We start from the raw sequence: 20,035 nt of genomic DNA, 5'->3' as shown, positions 1-20,035 counted from the left end.
CATAGTCACTCAACAGCTCTACCCATCTCCTCTGCCTCATGTTCAGTTCTCTCTGACTCAGGATGTACTGCAGGCTCTTATGATCTGTGAAGATCTCACACTTTACCCCATAAAGGTAATGCCTCCACATCTTGAGTGCAAAGATCACTGCTGCCATCTCTAGGTCATGTGTGGGGTAATTCAGCTCATGCTTCTTCAGCTGCCTAGAAGCATAAGCGATCACCCTCTCATTTTGCATTAGCACACAACCCAGTCCCACACGGGACGCATCACAATATACTGAGAAGTCATCATCACTTCTTGGCAGAGCTAACACCGGTGCTGAAGTCAACCTCCTCTTAAGCTCCTCAAAGCTTTCCTCACACTGATCGGTCCATATGAACTTATGATTCTTCTTTGTCAATTTGGTCATAGGAGCAGCAATCTTTGAGAAGTCCTGAACGAACCTCCTGTAGTAACCTGCTAAACCCAGAAAACTCTTGATCTCGGTCACTGTGGTGGGTCTAGGCCAGTTAGCTACAGCCTCTACCTTCTTGGGGTCTACTTCAATACCCTGTTCTGACACAATGTGCCCCAAGAATGAAATGCTCCTAAGCCAAAACTCACACTTGGAGAACTTGGCATACAGGCCATGCTCTCTCAAGGTCTGCAAAACTGTCCTCAGGTGATGGGCATGCTCCTCTGCATTCCTGGAATACACTAAGATATCATCTATGAAGACAATAACGAAGTGATCCAGATACTGACTGAATACTCTGTTCATGAGGTCCATGAATGCTGCAGGGGCGTTGGTCAACCCAAACGGCATCACAAGGAACTCATAGTGCCCATACCTGGTCCTGAAAGCTGTCTTCGGTACATCTTCATTCCTTATCCTCAACTGATGGTACCCTGATCTCAGATCTATTTTGGAGAAACAACCTGCTCCTGCTAGCTGGTCGAATAGATCGTCGATCCTCGGCAAAGGGTACTTGTTCTTGGTAGTGACCTTGTTCAACTGTCTGTAGTCGATACAAAGTCTGAGGGATCCATCCTTCTTCCTCACAAACAAAACCGGAGCACCCCAAGGTGAAGTACTCGGTCGGATGAAACCCTTATCTACCAGTTCTTGCAACTGTTCCTTCAGTTCTTTCAATTCAGCTGGTGCCATCCTGTAGGGAGGGATAGAGATCGGTCTGGTACCAGGCATTAACTCAATCTCGAACTCTATCTCCCTAGCAGGTGGTAACCCTGGCAGCTCGTCTGGGAAAACATCTAAGAACTCACTTACCACAGGCACTGAGGCGGGCTCTCTGACATGACTATCTAACTCCCTCACATGAGCTAGAAACCCCTGACATCCCCTCCTAAGCAACCTACGAGCCTGAAGAGCTGAGATCAGACCTCTAGGTGTACCCCTCTTGTCTCCTCTGAAGACGACCTCTGACCCATCCTGATCTCTGAATCTGACTACCTTGTCTCTACAGTCCAAGGTAGCACCATGGGTCGATAACCAATCCATCCCTAGAATGACGTCAAAATCTGTCAAATCTAGAACCACAAGGTCGGCGGAAAGGCATCTTCCCTCTATGAAAACTGGACTACATTGGCAGACTGCCTCTGCCACTGACGGGTCACACTTGGGTCCACTGACCCATAGGGGACACTCTAACCCAGAGACCATCAATCCTACCCTCTCCACGACTCTCGGAGCAATAAAAGAATGAGATGCACCCGGGTCCATTAAGGCATACACATCAGAACAACCAATGATGAGATTACCTGCCACCACGGTGTTGGATGTGTTGGCCTCCTGCTGAGTCATAGTGAAGATCCGTGCCGGAGCTGATGGACCTTCACCTCTGTATCCTGCTGATGAAGAGGCTGACCCTCTCCCTCTGCCTCTGCCACTGGCCTGTGTTGCGGCTGGAGCTACTGGCTGTACCACACTGCCGGAGGCTGTCTGCTGAGACGGTGCTGCAAAGGCTGCTCTAGGACAATCTCGAGCCAAATGACCCGCTTGTCCGCATCTGAAACATGTGTTTGTCCCTGCCAGACATACTCCCTTGTGTGGTCTCCCACATCTCATACATGCTGTAACCTCTGCGCCAGAGCTTGAGCCACTGCCTAAACCCAGACCTGACTTGATCTTGTTCCAGAACTTATTCTTCTTAGATTTTCTGTGGCCTCTGTCCCACTTCTTACTGCCTGCAACTGCTGCACTTAGAGAAGAAGAGTCTAACCTTTCCCCACCTGGGGTCTTGGAACCAGAAGACTGTGCCACTGACTGTTTTACCTTCCCCTCAACGATGGCACAAGCCTCCATTCTCCTAGCCATATCCACTATGGCATGGAAACTCTCCCTCTCTGCTGACTGTATCAAAGAGGAATACCTGGAGTGTAGCCTCATAATATATCTACTTGACTTCTTTTGATCTGAGTCCAAATTCTGTCCAGCATATGGCAACAACTCCAGGAACCTGTCTGTGTACTCCTCCACACTCATCTGATCAGTCTGCCTCAACTGCTCGAATTCTATCATCTTCTGCTCTCTAGAGCTCTCAGGGAAAGCCCATCCTGCAAACTCATTTGCGAACTCCTCCCAGGACATACTGTCCGCTCTCGGGTTCACATAGTTCTTAAACCAATCACGTGCCTTCTTGCACTCCAGTGTGAACCCAGCCATCTGAATGGCTCTACTGTCATCAGCCCCTATCTCATCTGTAATAGTCTTGACCCTGTTCAGATACTCAAATGGTCATCGCCTGCTCTGTACTGAGGAGCACCCAACTTCATGTAATCGGTCATCTTGACCTTGCTCCCTCCAGATGAGGTAGGTTTGGGTACTTGTGTTTCCGGGACAGTAGGTACTGGTGGTGGTGGAGGTGCAACATCCCCTGGGGTAGGGTTTGCTGTACTGGTATAGGGAGGTGGAGGTGGGTACATGGGGTACTGAGAGTATGGCGGGTAGTAAGGTGGGTATGGCATATGTGAAGGATAAGGGCTAAAACTGGGGTAATCCGATGTACCTCCCATCGAATACCCTGGATGGTGTGAATAGGGTGGGTAGTGATGTGGCTGGACATAACTCGAGGCCTGAGTGCCTCCTTCTGATTCTCCCATGCCCTCTTCCGGCATGCTCACACCGAGACTGCCATCCCTCCTCTGATCTACTTCCATATCCTCAGACATTCCTCCCTGCACTGTTCCCCTTACTGATCTGCTTCTACCCAGATCCAAAGACCTTCTAGGGTCTCTAGCTACTCTGTCTCTGTTGGACCTACTGGACGTTGCCCTAGGCAATGCTGGAGGACGGGCATCAGTGCCCTCGTCCTGAGGTGGCACTCCAGTCAATCGTGCAGATCGACGAGTTCCTCTCATTCTATCTTCTGAAAAACAGCACATAGCACAAGCAATCATTAGCATCATATGATTCATGTGGAAACACATGAACCCTCATCACATACATAGCATCACATCATAGCATTTATGCACATGCATATCATCATGGCATATCATATCATCATATAGACAGGACTCTACATCCTATCCTAGTGGACATGATTTTCCTAGTGTGCTTGACCTTCTAGAACATCTATGAGCCCGACACTCTAGGTCCGACCATATGAACCTAGGGCTCTGATACCACTCTGTAACGACCCGGAAATCCGACCCGTTACCGGCGCTAGGATCCAGATCGGCTTAAGGCCGCCGGGACCCATAGCAAGCCTACATACCTCCTGTAAACCTGTGGAATCCCACACATAACAACATATACATGATCTGTAAAATTTTTCTTTTCTCTTATCCAAGCAAAACCTGTGCATGCACAAAATCATACATAAACCCCACACTGGAGTCCTCATCAAATACTCCAATGGGGTATCATCATCATACATATCAGCTTGGATAATCATGGTCATTAACATCATTACTCATTAAACACTCTGTACATAATGGGGATTCACACACCTCTAGGTCAAGCACTACAATAATCCTCAATACATCATCAAATCATTCATTACATTACATGGTCATAAGTACTCATTACATCATGTTCATGTCCACTACTATCAATTACAACATACATGACTGAACTTCACTCTAGCCGACTTCCTGATCTATCCTGTACCTGCAACTCTGGGGATAAAAGGAGTGGGGTGAGCTACTAGAGCCCAGTGAGCAGAATAATAAAACATCAATTTAAATCATGCTTTCATGTATGCGCCATAACACAAACATTTCACAACAAGGATGAACTTGTCACCATTTAGCCCCTATCTTTCTTACTTATACATGCCGGGGGCGTAGAGCCGTAGCAGGCACACCCGGACTTCCATAATCAGTCATAGTGCCAGGGGCGTAGAGCCGTAGCAGGCACACCTAGACTCACATAGGCTATCATGACATACAAGGGCTAATGGATCATTCAACATTCATCCACATCAACAACAAGGTATGCAATGCAACATATTCGTGAATTCTAATGCAAACAACTTAATATATCTCATGGCATTCATGATGCGTGAATCATGCTAAAACATTTCATTAATTTGCTTTAAAACTTAAAGTTTATTCCACTCACCTCTGGCTAGCTCTGAAGAGACTCTGAAGCAGCTGGCTCACTGCTGGGGGTCTCGGTTCCTCGGGTCCGAACCTACACAGGTGGACTCAAATGAGGGACCAAACATACATGAACATGACCCTAAAATACTCCCCAAAAACCCCCTAAAACATCCTGAAAACATCACATGAAAACATGCAAGAAATGGCTGAACAGGGCACTTTCGGCGGCAGGTTCGGCGGCCGAAAGTCCCTCTGCAGCCGAAAGTCATGCAGGTTCGGCGGCACTTTCGGCGGCCGAACCTCCCAGACAGAGACGAAACTTGAGTTTCGGGGGCAGGCTTCGGCAGCCGAAACTGCCTCCACAAGGGGGTTCGGCGGCCGAAAGTCACTTCGGCGGCCGAACCTGAGTTTCTGCCAAAGGGCAGAAACTTGGCTCCCTTGTGTCCACAGCCTCCAAAACGCCTCAAAACATGCATAAACTTGTTTCTACACATGCATACACATCATACATCACACCTAGGGGTCTCAAACTATAATATACCCCAACTACAACACTTCAAACAACACATTTCCAACATACATTGTTCAAATCACAACATAAACCCATAAACCTAACAACAAGCCTAAACATGCATTCTACCCCATCAACTTGCATAAAACTTTCATAAAACATAAAAGAAGCATAGCTCGAAGCTTACCTCTTGAAGATCGAGAGGAAGAACGACCCTAGCTCGGAAAATGGAGGGATTTAGCTCCAAGACTTCCAAGCTCCAAACTTGCTTAAAAACACTCAAAAACTTTTGTGGAACCTTAAAACTCAAAGAAAATGGTGGGGATTGAAGGAAAAACACAAGATTTGGGAGAGGGAGGTCGGAAGCTCGCTGAGGTCGAAAATGGGAGAAAACTCTCCCATTTCGGCTAAGTGCCCCTTTTATAGGTGGCTGGCCAGGCCACGTTCGGGGGCCGAAGGTGCCTCCGCATGCATGCAAAGTTCGGCGGCCGAACTTGGAGTTCGGCGGCCGAACCTGCATTTCCCTCACTCAAAATTTTCGGGCGCCTAAAGTCCCTCCGAAAGCATGCATGTTCGGCGGCCGAACTTCGGAGTTCGGCGGCCGAACCTGGGTTTTCCTCCAAAGATTTTTCATGCAAAAACTCATTTAATTTCTTACTTAAAAACATGAAATACATTAAAACATTTCATAAAATCATAGTTTTACCCTTCTAGAGGTTTTCGACAACCGAGATTCCACCGGACGGTATGAATCCCGATACCGGAGTCTAGCCGGGTATTACATTGGATTTCTGACTTATGGAATGGTGTGAGAACGAGATCTGCTTATTTGAAGAAATGCGTCATGTATAAAGATACCAAAACACAAGAACGCCTATGATAAACACTTTCAACATACCAGTTTTGCCTGCTACTAATGCCAGAAGGGATCAAATTTTCCTAAGACAGACTTCCATTTTTGTAGCAAATGTTACTAGAATTCTATAACACTAGTTCATTTGATGCCTTCAAGCTAGTATATGGAATTCCAATTCTATGAAAGAGAGGGGAAAAAACTAAGAATCCTCTGAGTTAAAAGCCCTATCTATACTTGATAGAACATACAATTAGTTACAAATTTCAACTCTTTAAAAGAATTTGACATTAAGTTTCCAAATGTTCAATTAACCAAAATCTCTTAATGATGCTAGAGATGAAAAAATGAAAAAAAAAAAAAGGAAAATAAGGAGAGTACCTTGGACAGTAATCAGCTGCTAACTTTTCCAATTTCGGTTTCAAATATATACATTTTCTGCACCAACTTGCCATCCTACAATTACAAATTACTTTGCTAAGCTGAGAAAGAGATAGAAAGTTTTGAGGTGGGGGGGGGAGGGGGTGGTGGTGGTGGTGGATCTTATTATTAGAAGCGTTTGCCAAAATCATACAAAATCCACCAAGGATTAGAGACTGCAGTTTGGCAAATAGCCCATTGACACCAAAAAGGAATCAGAAAACATCCTATCAAGACTATAGGACTAAAATCTAATGACTGCATTCCATTTCCCACAAATTTTCATCAATCAAAGGAAAACACAGATGCAGAAGAAGGAGATCGGAAAAGAGAAGAAGAAGAAGAAGAAGAAGGAGAAGAAGCAGAAGAAGGAGATTGGAAAGGAGAAGAAGAAGAAGAAGAAGAGGAAGAAGAAGGAGATCGGAAAAGAGAAGAAGAAGAAGAAGAAGAGGAAGAGGAAGGAGAAAGAATGGGTATTTTAGTCTTTTTAACTAAAATTAACGGTGATTTAACTGAAAATCTAACGGGAGGGACTAATGTCATAGTTTTTAAAAATCACAATGACTAAATTGAAAATTTTTTAAAACAGAGGGACAAAAGATTGCATTTCACTAAATCAGAGGGACTAAATTACAGTTTACCTTATTTTTATTTATTTCATACTCCGCTGTACATGAATGGTTATTAAGGGTTTAAAATCAGTCACTTCAATGACAACCGACAAACCAAAAGCATAGTTAAGAAACTCAACTTAGGTAAGTCTAATTTTTTATTTTTTGGGTAACATCAAAGGAAGTTGAGAACATGGTAATGCAAGGACTACACAGAAGATGAGTCATTCTCATGATTGGAGATGCAAAGGAGCACAACAAACTCATTTTATGTCGACTTGAAAACTAAGAAAAAGAAATAATACTGCAAAAATTTATCGGAATAGTAACGGATATTAGTAACGAATTTAAATCCGTTACAAATTTATAACGGATTAGTAACTGATTTTATATTTTATTATTAATTTTTATTATTTAGTAACGGATTAACAAATCCGTTACTAAATCTATTACTTAATAAAATTATTTATAAATTTAATAACTGATTTTAAAATCCGTTACTAAATTGGATAAAAATTAGTAACGGATCTTAATCCGTTACTATATTTGTTACTAAATCGGTTACTAAATAAATAAATTAAATGAATAAAATGGTAACGGATTTAATAGCGGAATGCAAACTATTATATAATTAGTAACGGATTTAGCAATGGATTCAATAACAGATTAAATCCGTTACTATTTTTTAAATAAAAAATCGACTTTTTATTTTTTGATATTTCATATTTTCTTTTTAAGTTAGTAACGGATATAATCCGTTACTGATTCGAAAATTAGTAACGGATTTTATAATCCGTTACTAAATTTTAGAGAATAAAATACCGCACTATTATTTTAAAATCCCACCTTTTTATTTTTAATTTAGTAACGAAAAACATTTATTACTGAATCCGTTACTAATCTAAAAATTAGTAACGAATTAAGAAATCCGTTACTAAAATTTGGAGAATAATAACCCCTTTTTCTTTTAATTTATCCGCGTTTTTTTAAAAATTTAGTAACGGATTCAATCTGTTACTGAATCCGTTACTAATTCACGTATTTATACACTCACCCATTTTATCTCCCTTCATTTCATTCACTTTCTTTCTCCTCATTCCTTCATTTTCTCCTTATCTTATTTTATTCTCTCATCTCCTTTCATTTCATTCATTTCTTCTCTCCTCATTCTTTCATTTTTCCTTATCTTGTTTTCTTTTCTCAATTATTTTCTTCCATTTTCTCTTCAATTTTCTTTCATTTTTAATCTTCCTTTTATCTCTTAATTTTTGTTTCATTTTCTTTATTTTATCTCATATTTTTTTCTTTCATTTTCTTCTATTTTCTTTCATTTTCTTCCATTTTTTTCATTTTCTCTTCCACATTCTATCATTTTCCATTCCTTTTTCTTTCATTATTCATTCATTTACTTTCTTTTCTTTCATATATATACTCTAACTTTTTTCTTTCATTCTTTTCTATATCTTCATTTTCTATTTATTTTTCTTCATCTTTCTCTCATTTTCTTTTTTTTTTTTTCTCTTTTTTCTTGCTTTTTTCTCATTTTCTTTAATTTCCCATTTTTCCTTATTTTCTCTTCATTTTTATCATTATTTTCTTCTATTTTCTCTTTTTTCTTATTTTTTTTTATATCTCTTTTTTTTTCATTCTCTCTCATTTTTTCATTTTTTAGATTTTTCTCATGTAATTTTATAAGAATTTTCTTATAAAATTAATAAAATTTAAAATATTAAAGTTAATATTTAATGTAAAATACAATGAAAAAATTAATAGTTTACCATAATTAAATTATTATTTAATGTAAAATATAATAAAATAAATTAATAATTTAATATAATTTTTTAAATATTTTTTAAAAATTAACCACAAATTTAATAATGGAATATAAATTTAATATATTTTTTTATTTTTTATTTTATCAAATTAGTAATGAATTAGTAATGGATTTCTATCCGTTACTAAATTTAGTAACGGATTTAATTTATATGTATACTTATATATTTTAAATTTTTTATTAAATTAGTAACGGATTTTGAATCCGTTACTAAATTTCATTATAAATCCGTTACTAAATCCGTTACAAAATTAATAACGGATTGCTAATCCGTTACTATTGCATTAGAAATGAGGTTTATAGTAATGGATATAAATCCGTTACTAAACAGATTAGTAACAGAATTTTTATTGATTAGTAACGAAAAATTCGTTACTAATCCGAAAAAATCTTGTATTAGAAAGACTATGGAAACAAAAGGGAAAAGGAATGGCCTGGTAAAGAAAGGAGAGGAGATGGAGGAGATGATGATGAATATAGAGGTTAGTGGAATGACATACTAGTGTCATCACGTGCGCAAATGAGGATGAAACTCATTTGCAAACCATTATAAGAATGGATCTAAGATCGTGATTGAAAATTATTATCTTTTATATTTAAATTATAACTATAAACTAACAACCGCGATTTGAAATCTGTTATATTTGTATTCATTATTATAACATAAGATAATAATTTACTTATTTTTTCATAACTCAAAAAAAATTAAAATTAAAATTTTATTAAATATATATATTATCATTAAATTTTCTTTATAATAATTTTAAATTAATATTAAATTATTATTTTAATAATATTAAAATAATAATTTTATAATTGATGTTATGATACTATTATATAAACTCTAAAATATATTGTTTATTCAAGAGGAAACCCAGAACTATCTCGTGCGCAAGCCACTTATTGATCCACTTTATGTCAACGTTAATTTTTATGAGACCATGTGGAGGATGATTCCACGATGTCTCTTGTTGTTGGTGTATCGTTGTCATTGCTTGAAAATCATTATTAGAAGACCTGAATTTATGGTAAGATAACGTCATTTCCAAAATTTGTTGACGATTAAGACTATTGTCTTCGAAGATCAGAGCATTACTGTCAATGTAATTCAAAATTAAGAATTTCGTCAGAATTTAATTCAATTCTTTTCTTTTCTTATAATTTATACCCCAATAATATAGTAGGTATGAGAAATGAAAGGTGTTAGACTTTTTTTTTTCACTTGAACTTTATATTAATTTTTATATTCTGTCTTTAAGTATTAATTAAGAAATTCATTTTAAATAATATGCATTCTATTTTTTTTTTTTTTTTGAAATGGGGAGTGGGGGATTATATGCATTCTATTTATTACACACGCATTGATCATACAATACATCCATTTCATACGCATTCATTAACCTAAACATACTAAGTTTCTACTTTAATTTAATGTGAAAGAGTTATCAAGTTGCCCTAATTAATTAAGTTTCTATATTCATTTCATACCATTGATCAATTTGCACCAAAGAGGGGAATTTAATCAAACATAGTTTCTAAGTACATGTTTAGTACATAACAAGGAGAGTCTTACTAGGTCTTTAGCATGCATCTTTAAAGTCTAATTTTATTTTATGTTCATCTTATCCTAATAATAAAATATAATTTTAGCACGTATATTGCTCTATTCTCAGCATTGATTTGAGTGTTTCCTAATTAATTTTATGTTTTTTGAAGTTCTTTCACAGAAAAGTAAAAGAATGGTTGATTTGATGAAAACAGTGGAGAAAATTTCTGAATAAGACTTAAATAATAATTTGAACAAATCTGCCAACTGATCCTGCTTCGCAGAAATAAAATTTGCCCAAAATTTCTAGCTGAAGCTGATAATGATCCAATTAATATTGGGGTAGAGACTTGTCCAAACCTCTAGGCAAACCAACAACCCACACCAGATGTAAAAGTCACCTGCTAGCTTGGAATCGTTCCATATCGGGAAATTACGGTAATTCCGAATTGTATATAATAGTTAGCACAAAACTACTAAATAACTTGGGTTAACCATTTTGAGCCAAGTGAAAAGTGAGCCTAAAAGTTATTTGGGTCAAGTTTAGGCAGGGCTATTTCAATTGGTATCAGCCACCCTGGGTCAGACAAATTGTGCAGAACTAGTGGACCTGCAAGGAAAGGGCTACCCGTGAAAGACCAGGTGGAGCCGCCCGAGATACTAGCGAACCACAATAGTCAAAGATCCGATCCTTGTTTAGCAATTGTATAATAACTTGGGTTAATCATTTTAGAGTAAGTGGAAAGTGGGACTGTTTCACCATATCTCAACAAAAAGCGTGAATTGACTCAAGATTTTAGCAAACCACAATACCCAAAGATCCGATCTTGGTTTAGCAATTGTATAATAATTTGGGTTAATCATTTTGGAGCAAGTGGAAAGTGGGTCCAAAAATTATTTGGATCAGTTTAGACAGGACTGTTTCACCAGATCTCAACAAAAAGCGTGAATTGACTCAAGATTTAAAAGAAAAAAAAAAGATCTCATCGTTTAAAGCTGCTGAATCTCTCACGATATTCTCTCCTTAAATGTGGCGCGATTTCTCCCATTAATTAAGAAATATTTTCTCAAGAAAACAAATTAAAAAGAATCCCTCACTAAAGCAATTCAAATCAAAATTTAGGTTTTAATAAGAATTTTGCTAGGGTTCAGCTGCTCTCTTCAAGTCAATTTTTTTTATTTTCTTTTATACTGTTTTACAACTATGTGATTAAACTCTTTAATTCTAATTGATGATAGGTTGAAGTTTTAATTTTTTCATGGATTGTGAGATCTAAACATTATTATTCATTTTTTTTTAATATTTATATTTATATAATTTTAGTTCTTATTATTATTATTACTTTGCTAATTTATCAATAGGCCCGTTAGTTCATATTTTCAAAATAATATATTATTAGTTTGGATATTTGAAATCCGTAATTACTTGAGGCATTCAACAACGAGTAACCCAGTAAGAAATTGTATGATTTAACTTGAACTCACCACGCGGTTTGGTTTGTTGGTTAGAATTTAGTCCCTCTAATTTTTAAGACGGTTGATAAATTAAATTTATTAAATATTTTTCGAGTTATTTATTGACTAGGATTAATTAGTGAATATTTTCTAATTAATTTACATCTAAGAAAATATTGGTTATGTGGAGCATGTTCCATAACTAGAACTAATTTATTAGAATAAATAATAATATTTTTATTTCTATAATCAATTCTCACAACTAAAATGGATCCTAATTTTCAACTAAAATTTATTTGTATTAATTTAATTTTATCTTGATTATCGTTTTCTTTAATTACGTTGATTTTTATTTTGGTTTCACTCTTCATCAAACCCCTTTTTATTTTCATTGTTTATTTTCTTAATTATTGATTGGAGATTTTTACTGTCAGAATTCGATTATATTCACCCTATACACAATTTATATTTGTTGAATTTAAATAGATTATTTTTATAGTTTTGACACCTGAGGTCATTTTTACTTAGTCATATATGTCTATAGCATACCAAAATTGATTTCAAATTAATATATGAGTTACCTAATTTACTAATTTAATTACATATATATTAAGTTGCATAAAGTTATCCAAAAAAAGAAAGAATAAATGAATTAATCAAATCTAAATCCTAAATTAAAGAAAGAGTCGGAGAATAGAATTAATCTCCATGGCCATAAAGAATGAGAGAGAAGAAAAGAATTAATTTACATGCCTAAGAAATAAAAATCAATTAAGAAAAAAATTAGCTACCTAACTCCTAAAATATTTCAAGGCCTTAGGCCCATTTCCTTTTGCAATGGGCTTTTAAGATACTTCAATGGGTCTATATGTGCAAATGGACTCCTATCATATGCTCATAGATCCAATAAAAAAGAAACTTGCTAACCAAAAATAGAAGTGTTATTTGGCTAAGATAAAAAGAAAATTAAAAGAAGTAGGTATTCTTTCTTTCTTAGAGCTTTCTTACTATGATTCAATTTATCATAAAGAAAAAATAAGAAATAAATTAAAAAAGAAAATAGCTCAAACAAGAAAAAAAATAATTTCTGAAAAAAAAAGAAAATAACTTAAAAAATAATTCAAATATAAAAAGAAATAAATTAATTATGGAAAGAAATATTTTTAATTAAGGAAAGAAATAAATTAAAAAGATAATAAATATTTTTATTTTTTAATTTAATAATAAATTTATTTTAATATGGAAAGAGATATTCATAAATATGATAAACATAAAATTAAATAAGGAAGGAAATTATGGGAATATGAAAAGAAAATAAATTAAATATAGTATAAAAAATTTAGTAAAAAATAAATTAAATAGATTAAAAATAATAAAAATAAAAAAATTATATTTTTTGAGTTATTCTAATCACAAAAAGACTATTATAGTATAGATCATAATCTGCACACTAATTTTAATTTTATTTATGATATGGTATTATATTAAAGTCATAAATATAAAAAATTTAAAATATAAAAATTATAATACACTTCTCAAACTTGATTTTAGAGTAAAATATCACCTCATTTGGTGATTTGAAACTAAAATTATTAACCTTTAAATTTTCAGATACGACCTTGTAATTGAATAAAATTTTAAATTTACTCCTCTAATTTTTCAAAATTCATAACTAATTTAATAAAAATAAAAATAAATATGCAAATTAAAATATCTATATATAAATTTATTAATATATTTTAATTTATTTAAAAAATAAGTTATTTTATTAAAAAATATTTTATAAATATAAATTATTTTTCATAAAAAAATAAACTTAAATTATATAATAATCTAAGAAAATTATACTCATATTTCTCAATAATACCCTAAAAAAAGCAATTTATATCAACCTTGTAATAAATTAGTGCTTCTTTTTTCACTTGTATTTATTTTTTCAATCATAGAATCAAAATTATTTTTTTTTTCTTTTATAAAAAAAGATGAATTATTCATGCAACTATAAAGACAACCTATCCTAAGAGATCAAAACAGGCCAGCTAGTCAGGATAACAAGTACTCAGCCATACTGAAGCCCTCCTTGCCTAACATTAGGCAGTGCCTAATATTAAGAGGTGCATGGCTGTACGACTCTGATCCGAATAACAAAATCATATCAAATTAAATAAATTTTATAATCTTATTTTAGTTGTGATTTTTTATTAGAATTCAAATTAAAACCATATTAAACATACATTGTATCAAAATCAAATCAAAAATCAAATTTTTTTACACCGTTTTTTCGTCGGATTTTCTTTGTTTCCAGCAGGTTTGCTGTTTGGCTATGTTTGTTTCAATGGTGATCATTGGTGGTGCTAGGAGCTAGAGTCTCTAGATGTCGTTGACAGTGGTGGGATCTCTAGGGGTCTTCCATTAGGTTGGGGTGGTTATCTCCAAATCCTCGTCATCCCCTTTTCCCCTTGTGTCAAGTCGCTGCTGCTCATTTCAAGTGTTGTTTGTTGCACGCAACATCATCCACATGAGTCGTCGCAACCATTACAGCCTTGAGCTAGTACACAGACTCAAGATCATCGCAGCCATTTTATTCTCAAACCCGCACACAGATCATCGCTCCTCACTGCTGTTCCGCCGCACCTCATTGTTGCTCGCAGTCACTGCTCATTGTTGCTTCATAGACCATCGATTTTTATGGCTGCTTTGTCGCTCCTTGTTGGACGATCCACGACTTTATTTTAGCAGTTACAATTCAGTAATTAAATTTTGCAATGATTTTGAGAGTATTCATTGATTTGTATAACTAGCAAATAGTTTATATTTAGTTCTTTGATTCATTGATTTGTTTTGCATTTGAATTAAAGAAATTATCAATGAATTTATTGAATTTAAGTGATATTTCAATTGATTTGGAAATTGAAATAAGGAAGAAAAAAGCAAAAAGACATCTTATTTTTATAAAATTAAACTTCACCAACTGAAGTGTTGAGTTTTATAACTCAAAAATGATAATTTAATTATTTATCTTTTTATTAATGAATTTTTTAATGAAATAATATTAGATTTTGACGTAATTAAATTTTAAAAGTTAAAGTATTGAATTTTAAAATTAGAGATAAATCTGTTAATTATACTATATTTAAAGGATTAAAATATAATTTTTTTAAAAAATTATATAATAAAATGAATGTTGAAATATACATTAAATGATACCCTTATATAATTACTTTTTTCATGCTTAATTTTACATGTATAAACTCTATATAAATTATAACAGTCTAAATATATATTATATATAATATCATTTATATTAATACTAAATTGAAACTTAAAAATTAATTTAAATATTTTTTAATTACTATTTAATTTTATAATATAAAAAATTTATTAATTGATCTATTAATTTAAAAAAATATATTAAACATCTATAAATTAATCATTCATTCTAATAATTTTATCCGTTGAATATTTTATCATTTAATTTTTATAATTTAAAAAAAATTATTAATCAATTTCTCATATTTATAAAAAATTTATTAATTTATTCCATTATATTAAGAATATTTTAAATTTTATATAATATTTAATAGTTAAAATTAATGAAAAAATTAAATAAGATATACATTTAAAATGTATAAACTATTTAAATATATTTTTTAAAACAGAAAAATTAATTAATAAATTTTTTATAATAAAAAAATTAAATAGTAAAATTTTCATTATCTAATGACAAATAAGAGAAATAGTTACAATTTGTTTTCAGAAATATTTATAAATTATAAGAAAGAAAAATACTATTTTTCACAAGTGGATAATAAAATTTTTTCAGACCCATTAATACTTGTCATTTGATAATTGATTTGTCGTTTCATGTAAAACGACCTTCAACAAATTTTTTAGTTGCCAGACCCAACAAGACACGTTGAAAAGACCAACAAAAAAAAAAAAAAAAAGCAAACCTAATGCTCATAATTTCATAAACGACAACTTTATAGTCTCTGTTTTAAAATAAAGAATTTTATTAAAATTTAATCTAATTATTTTTTTAATTTAAAATAAATAAATTTAACTCTTTTATTTTAAATAGTAAAAATTTTACATTTTATAAAAAATTATTTAATTTTTTTAATAAAATGAATCATGTCAGAATGAAAAGTATATTTTTATTACTTACATAATTTTTTAAAAAAAAGTAATTGCATGACTGGAAAATCACGCAGCAAGTTTTATCATTCATTTCTATGAAAAAAAAAAGTTTTATATGTTTTTATATAAAAATTAAAATTTAAATGTTTTTATAAAAATATTAATGAAAAATATTTTTATATAAATTATTAATTAAAATATATGAGACTAAAGAGATTCAAATTTTATTTAAGTAATAATAATTAAATTTGAAATGAGTTTAAATAATTTATATTAATTTTTAATTAAAATTAATATGAATTTAAGTAATTTATATTAATTTTAATTAAATTTAAAATAAATTTAAATATTACAATAATTTAATTTTCATATCTTATGTGTTTAGGTCTCTGTTCATATGTTATTGAGAGTTCCATTTAACAAAAAAAATAAACAAATTGGTACAATTCCCTAACCACATGACGACAACTCGCCAAACTATAATAATTAACCACAGCAAAATGATAAGGAAAATGAAAGCAAAAGGACAGGGAATAGGAAAGTAACAGCAAAAGGCCTAGGGACAGTGTTTTGCCCCGCCTTGGGTATTAATTGGACAGAGATACACTGACCACTGCAAGCAGAAATTTAATTTCATATTTTCACTAAAATCATCATTTTCATTCAATCCATATAATATTTAGTCTATAGAGAAAATCTATATGGATAAAAATTTTGAAAGTGAGAATCAATTTATTTAAATAAATATTATGAGTTTTTATTTTTTTAATTTAAATAATTAACTTATTATATATATAAAATTGTAATTAAATCGAGTCGAGTTTTGATTAGATCTATTTGATTAGAAAATAAATTTAAAAGTTAAAGTTCGAATTCAAACTCTATTTGAATTCCTCTATTCGAGTTTTATTTATAAATTTAACTCGAATTTCATTTATAAACTCGAACTTAATTTATAAAATAAATATTAAACTCGAGTTTGATTTGAACACAATTTATAATAAACTCGTTTATCACATTAACAAGTCAATTCAAACTCCACTCAAAAAATTCAAATTTGAGCTTATTTAGATTTAAATTTGAGCTCAATTATGTTATAAACAAGCTCAATATAATTTAAATTCATTTAAATTATAAATAAATTTAAATTAAAAATAAAATTTAAATTATAAGGTCATTAAGAGCTTTTAAATTAAATTTTTTTATTTAATTGAAATCTCTTAAATTCAAAACTAATGAAAAAGAATGTAGAACGCTTGCTCTTTTATAGAGAAGTCATAATTCTCCATATACTTTCAACTTTTGATGTGAGATTGGTTGACATGTTCACGAGTTTGTTTGCGAGTCTGCTCACGAGGTTATTCGCGAGGCTAACCAGTTGAATACTGTTAAGCTAAAATTCAACTCGTTTATTAAACGAGTCTAAAAAGTGAGTTCGAACTTTTATTGAGTCGAATATTAAATAAATCATAAACAGTTTGGTTCGTTTCCTCCTCTATATATTATTATTTTAATTTATATTTATAACTTTAAAAAAATTAATCTGTTTCTATTAGACTTATTGTTTTAGATTTATTTTTTAAAATATTAAATAGTACACCAAATTTATTAAATAATTAAACTATTATTTATAACTCTTTTATTTTCTAAAATTTAACATTTATTTTTCTATATTTAAATAATTTAATATATAATTTTAATCACATGAATAGAAATAACTTAAAATAATTATCACTTTATACTGATAAAATAATAAAAAAATAAATAATAATTAAATAATTTATCTTATAAATATTTTGAAAAGAGAAAATATAAAATAGTTGGAATTAAAATCTTAAAAATTAGAAATAAATTCTTTTAATCATAAAAGACATGTTGGTAAGAGTGTTAAGAGTTGGGTTTTATTTATGGGGGTAATTGCTTTCAAATAATTGAATTTATAAAAAAATTTATTAGTTGGTCTTATATCAAAATCCTCTATTAAAATGTTTATATATATTTTTATAAAATTAAATTGTTTAATATATCTATTAAAAAATATTAATTAATTTATTTTAATTTTATTTAAAAAAATTAAAAGATATTAATACTAAAATTATATAAATTAAATAATATGATATTTAAAATTATATGGACTAAATAATATAAATATTCAAAATAAATTAATAAATTTTTTTTATAGAAAATGATTTTATAAAATATAAGAAATGAATTGATGAATTTTTTAAAGTTAAAACACTTAATTGTAATTTTTCATTTATTCATTTAATATTAAAATAAAATTACCATAATATCCCTAATAATTTTAAAAATTTAAATGGTCCATGATCCCTTCACACCAACGTGCCTCCGCCAATGGTGACTTGTGTAAAGGGTGACGTCGACATTTATCTACTTTCATGTGGGGTTTTTCTCCTTTCTCACCTATGATAGTGTGAATAGGTTGATCATGGTTTTGTAAATTCATTTTGCATTGTGAGGGATTTGTGTATAATCCGATTGAAATTGACTAAATAATTTTTAAAAATTCACTTTTTATTATTTCGATTAATTTAAATTATTTAATAATTATTTTTAAATTAGGGATCAATAAACTATTATAAATTTAAAATATTATATACAGTTGAATGAACATATAAAAAAAGCCATGCATGAAATGAATCGGATCCGATCAAATTATCGGTGAATCACGGTACTTAAAATTTAATCATAATTTAACAATTATATCCGGTATAACATAGCAATATTGAGTGAAAGAGAATTTATAAAGGTGTATATGATATTTAATATATAATAATTATTAAATTATATAAATTAATTATTTTAATAGATCGAAAAGTAATTCTAAAATTTATTTAAATTAATTTTAGTTAAATCGTTATAATTTTTTTTACTCGAAATAAGCTTAATTGATTATCGGCTTCAAATCATCAATTTGTCACTGTTGGTAGACAGGGATGAGTTTAAGAAAGAGTGAGGGAGCTGAAGCAAAAAAGGAGAGATGATGGCCCCTCCACTGTTACAAGGAGACTGAGATCATCGTGGCCTTCCTGTACTCTTACTGCCAAGGAGAAATGAGAGACATTTTGAGAGAATTTTCTTTTGTGCTTTAGGTTTTCTTGTTATTCTTTATTGTTTTTGCAAGAGATTATTTTCCACCAAATTGTTTTTAGTTGTTCTGACGTCATTTATTTGGTTGAGGTGGGTGATGGTGGCATAAGTGGAGGCGACACCGTTGAATTTCATTTCCATATGTTATTTGACTAGGGTTTCTAATCGGAACTAGGTTGTTCGGTTGTTTGCGACGTTTGGACTGACTCTGTACATCCAGCTGAATCAGAAGATGGGCATGGATAAATCTTTTAGGTGTAGTTTTTTTTTTTTTTTTTTTTTTTTTTTTTTTTTTAACTATTTGTGTAAACTCTACCACCGTCGAATTTTGTACTGTTACCCATATGAATTTTGAATGCAATATCATTTACATGAAAGAATTTAATTATTTATTTAATTAAATTAAAATTACGGACTTTTATTTTTTTCTGTGAATTTATTAATAAGTTATATTAAGTGAAAAATTCTCAAAAAAAGTAATATGGAATAATTAATTTTAGAAAAGCTATACTTTATATTATCATGCTCGTTTTTATATTCTCACAATTTAACAAAAATCAAAATTTATTTTTTATGTAATTATAATTAAACTAGGTATAAAATAACTTAATTTTATATATTATATATATATATATAATACATTAATAATTATATATCTATTTTAAAAATAAATTTTTATTAATTATTTTTATAAATAATCAATCGAGTATTAAATATAATTTTATCAAAACCCTTAAAATTATGGATGAGCTGTGTTCACTTCGAACGTCTAAATCAAATGAGTACTAGCTATCCCTCGTATGATTTGACGATACATATGAAAATCCTTGTCCTAATGCAAACACACACCTCACGAGTTTTAAAGTAGATTCCTTCTTCATTTATATCTATATCCCTTCTTTATTCTTTGAAATATCAATAATAATTTTTAGAACTGTGAGATTTTAAATTTAAATATAATTAAAAAATAAATATTACAATAAAAATTTAAAAAGCATAAAATTTAAAT

The sequence above is a fragment of the Manihot esculenta genome, chromosome 5, assembly GCF_001659605.2.
Source record: "Manihot esculenta cultivar AM560-2 chromosome 5, M.esculenta_v8, whole genome shotgun sequence".
NCBI lineage: Eukaryota > Viridiplantae > Streptophyta > Magnoliopsida > Malpighiales > Euphorbiaceae > Manihot > Manihot esculenta.
Note: the sequence above shows the minus strand (reverse complement) of the source record.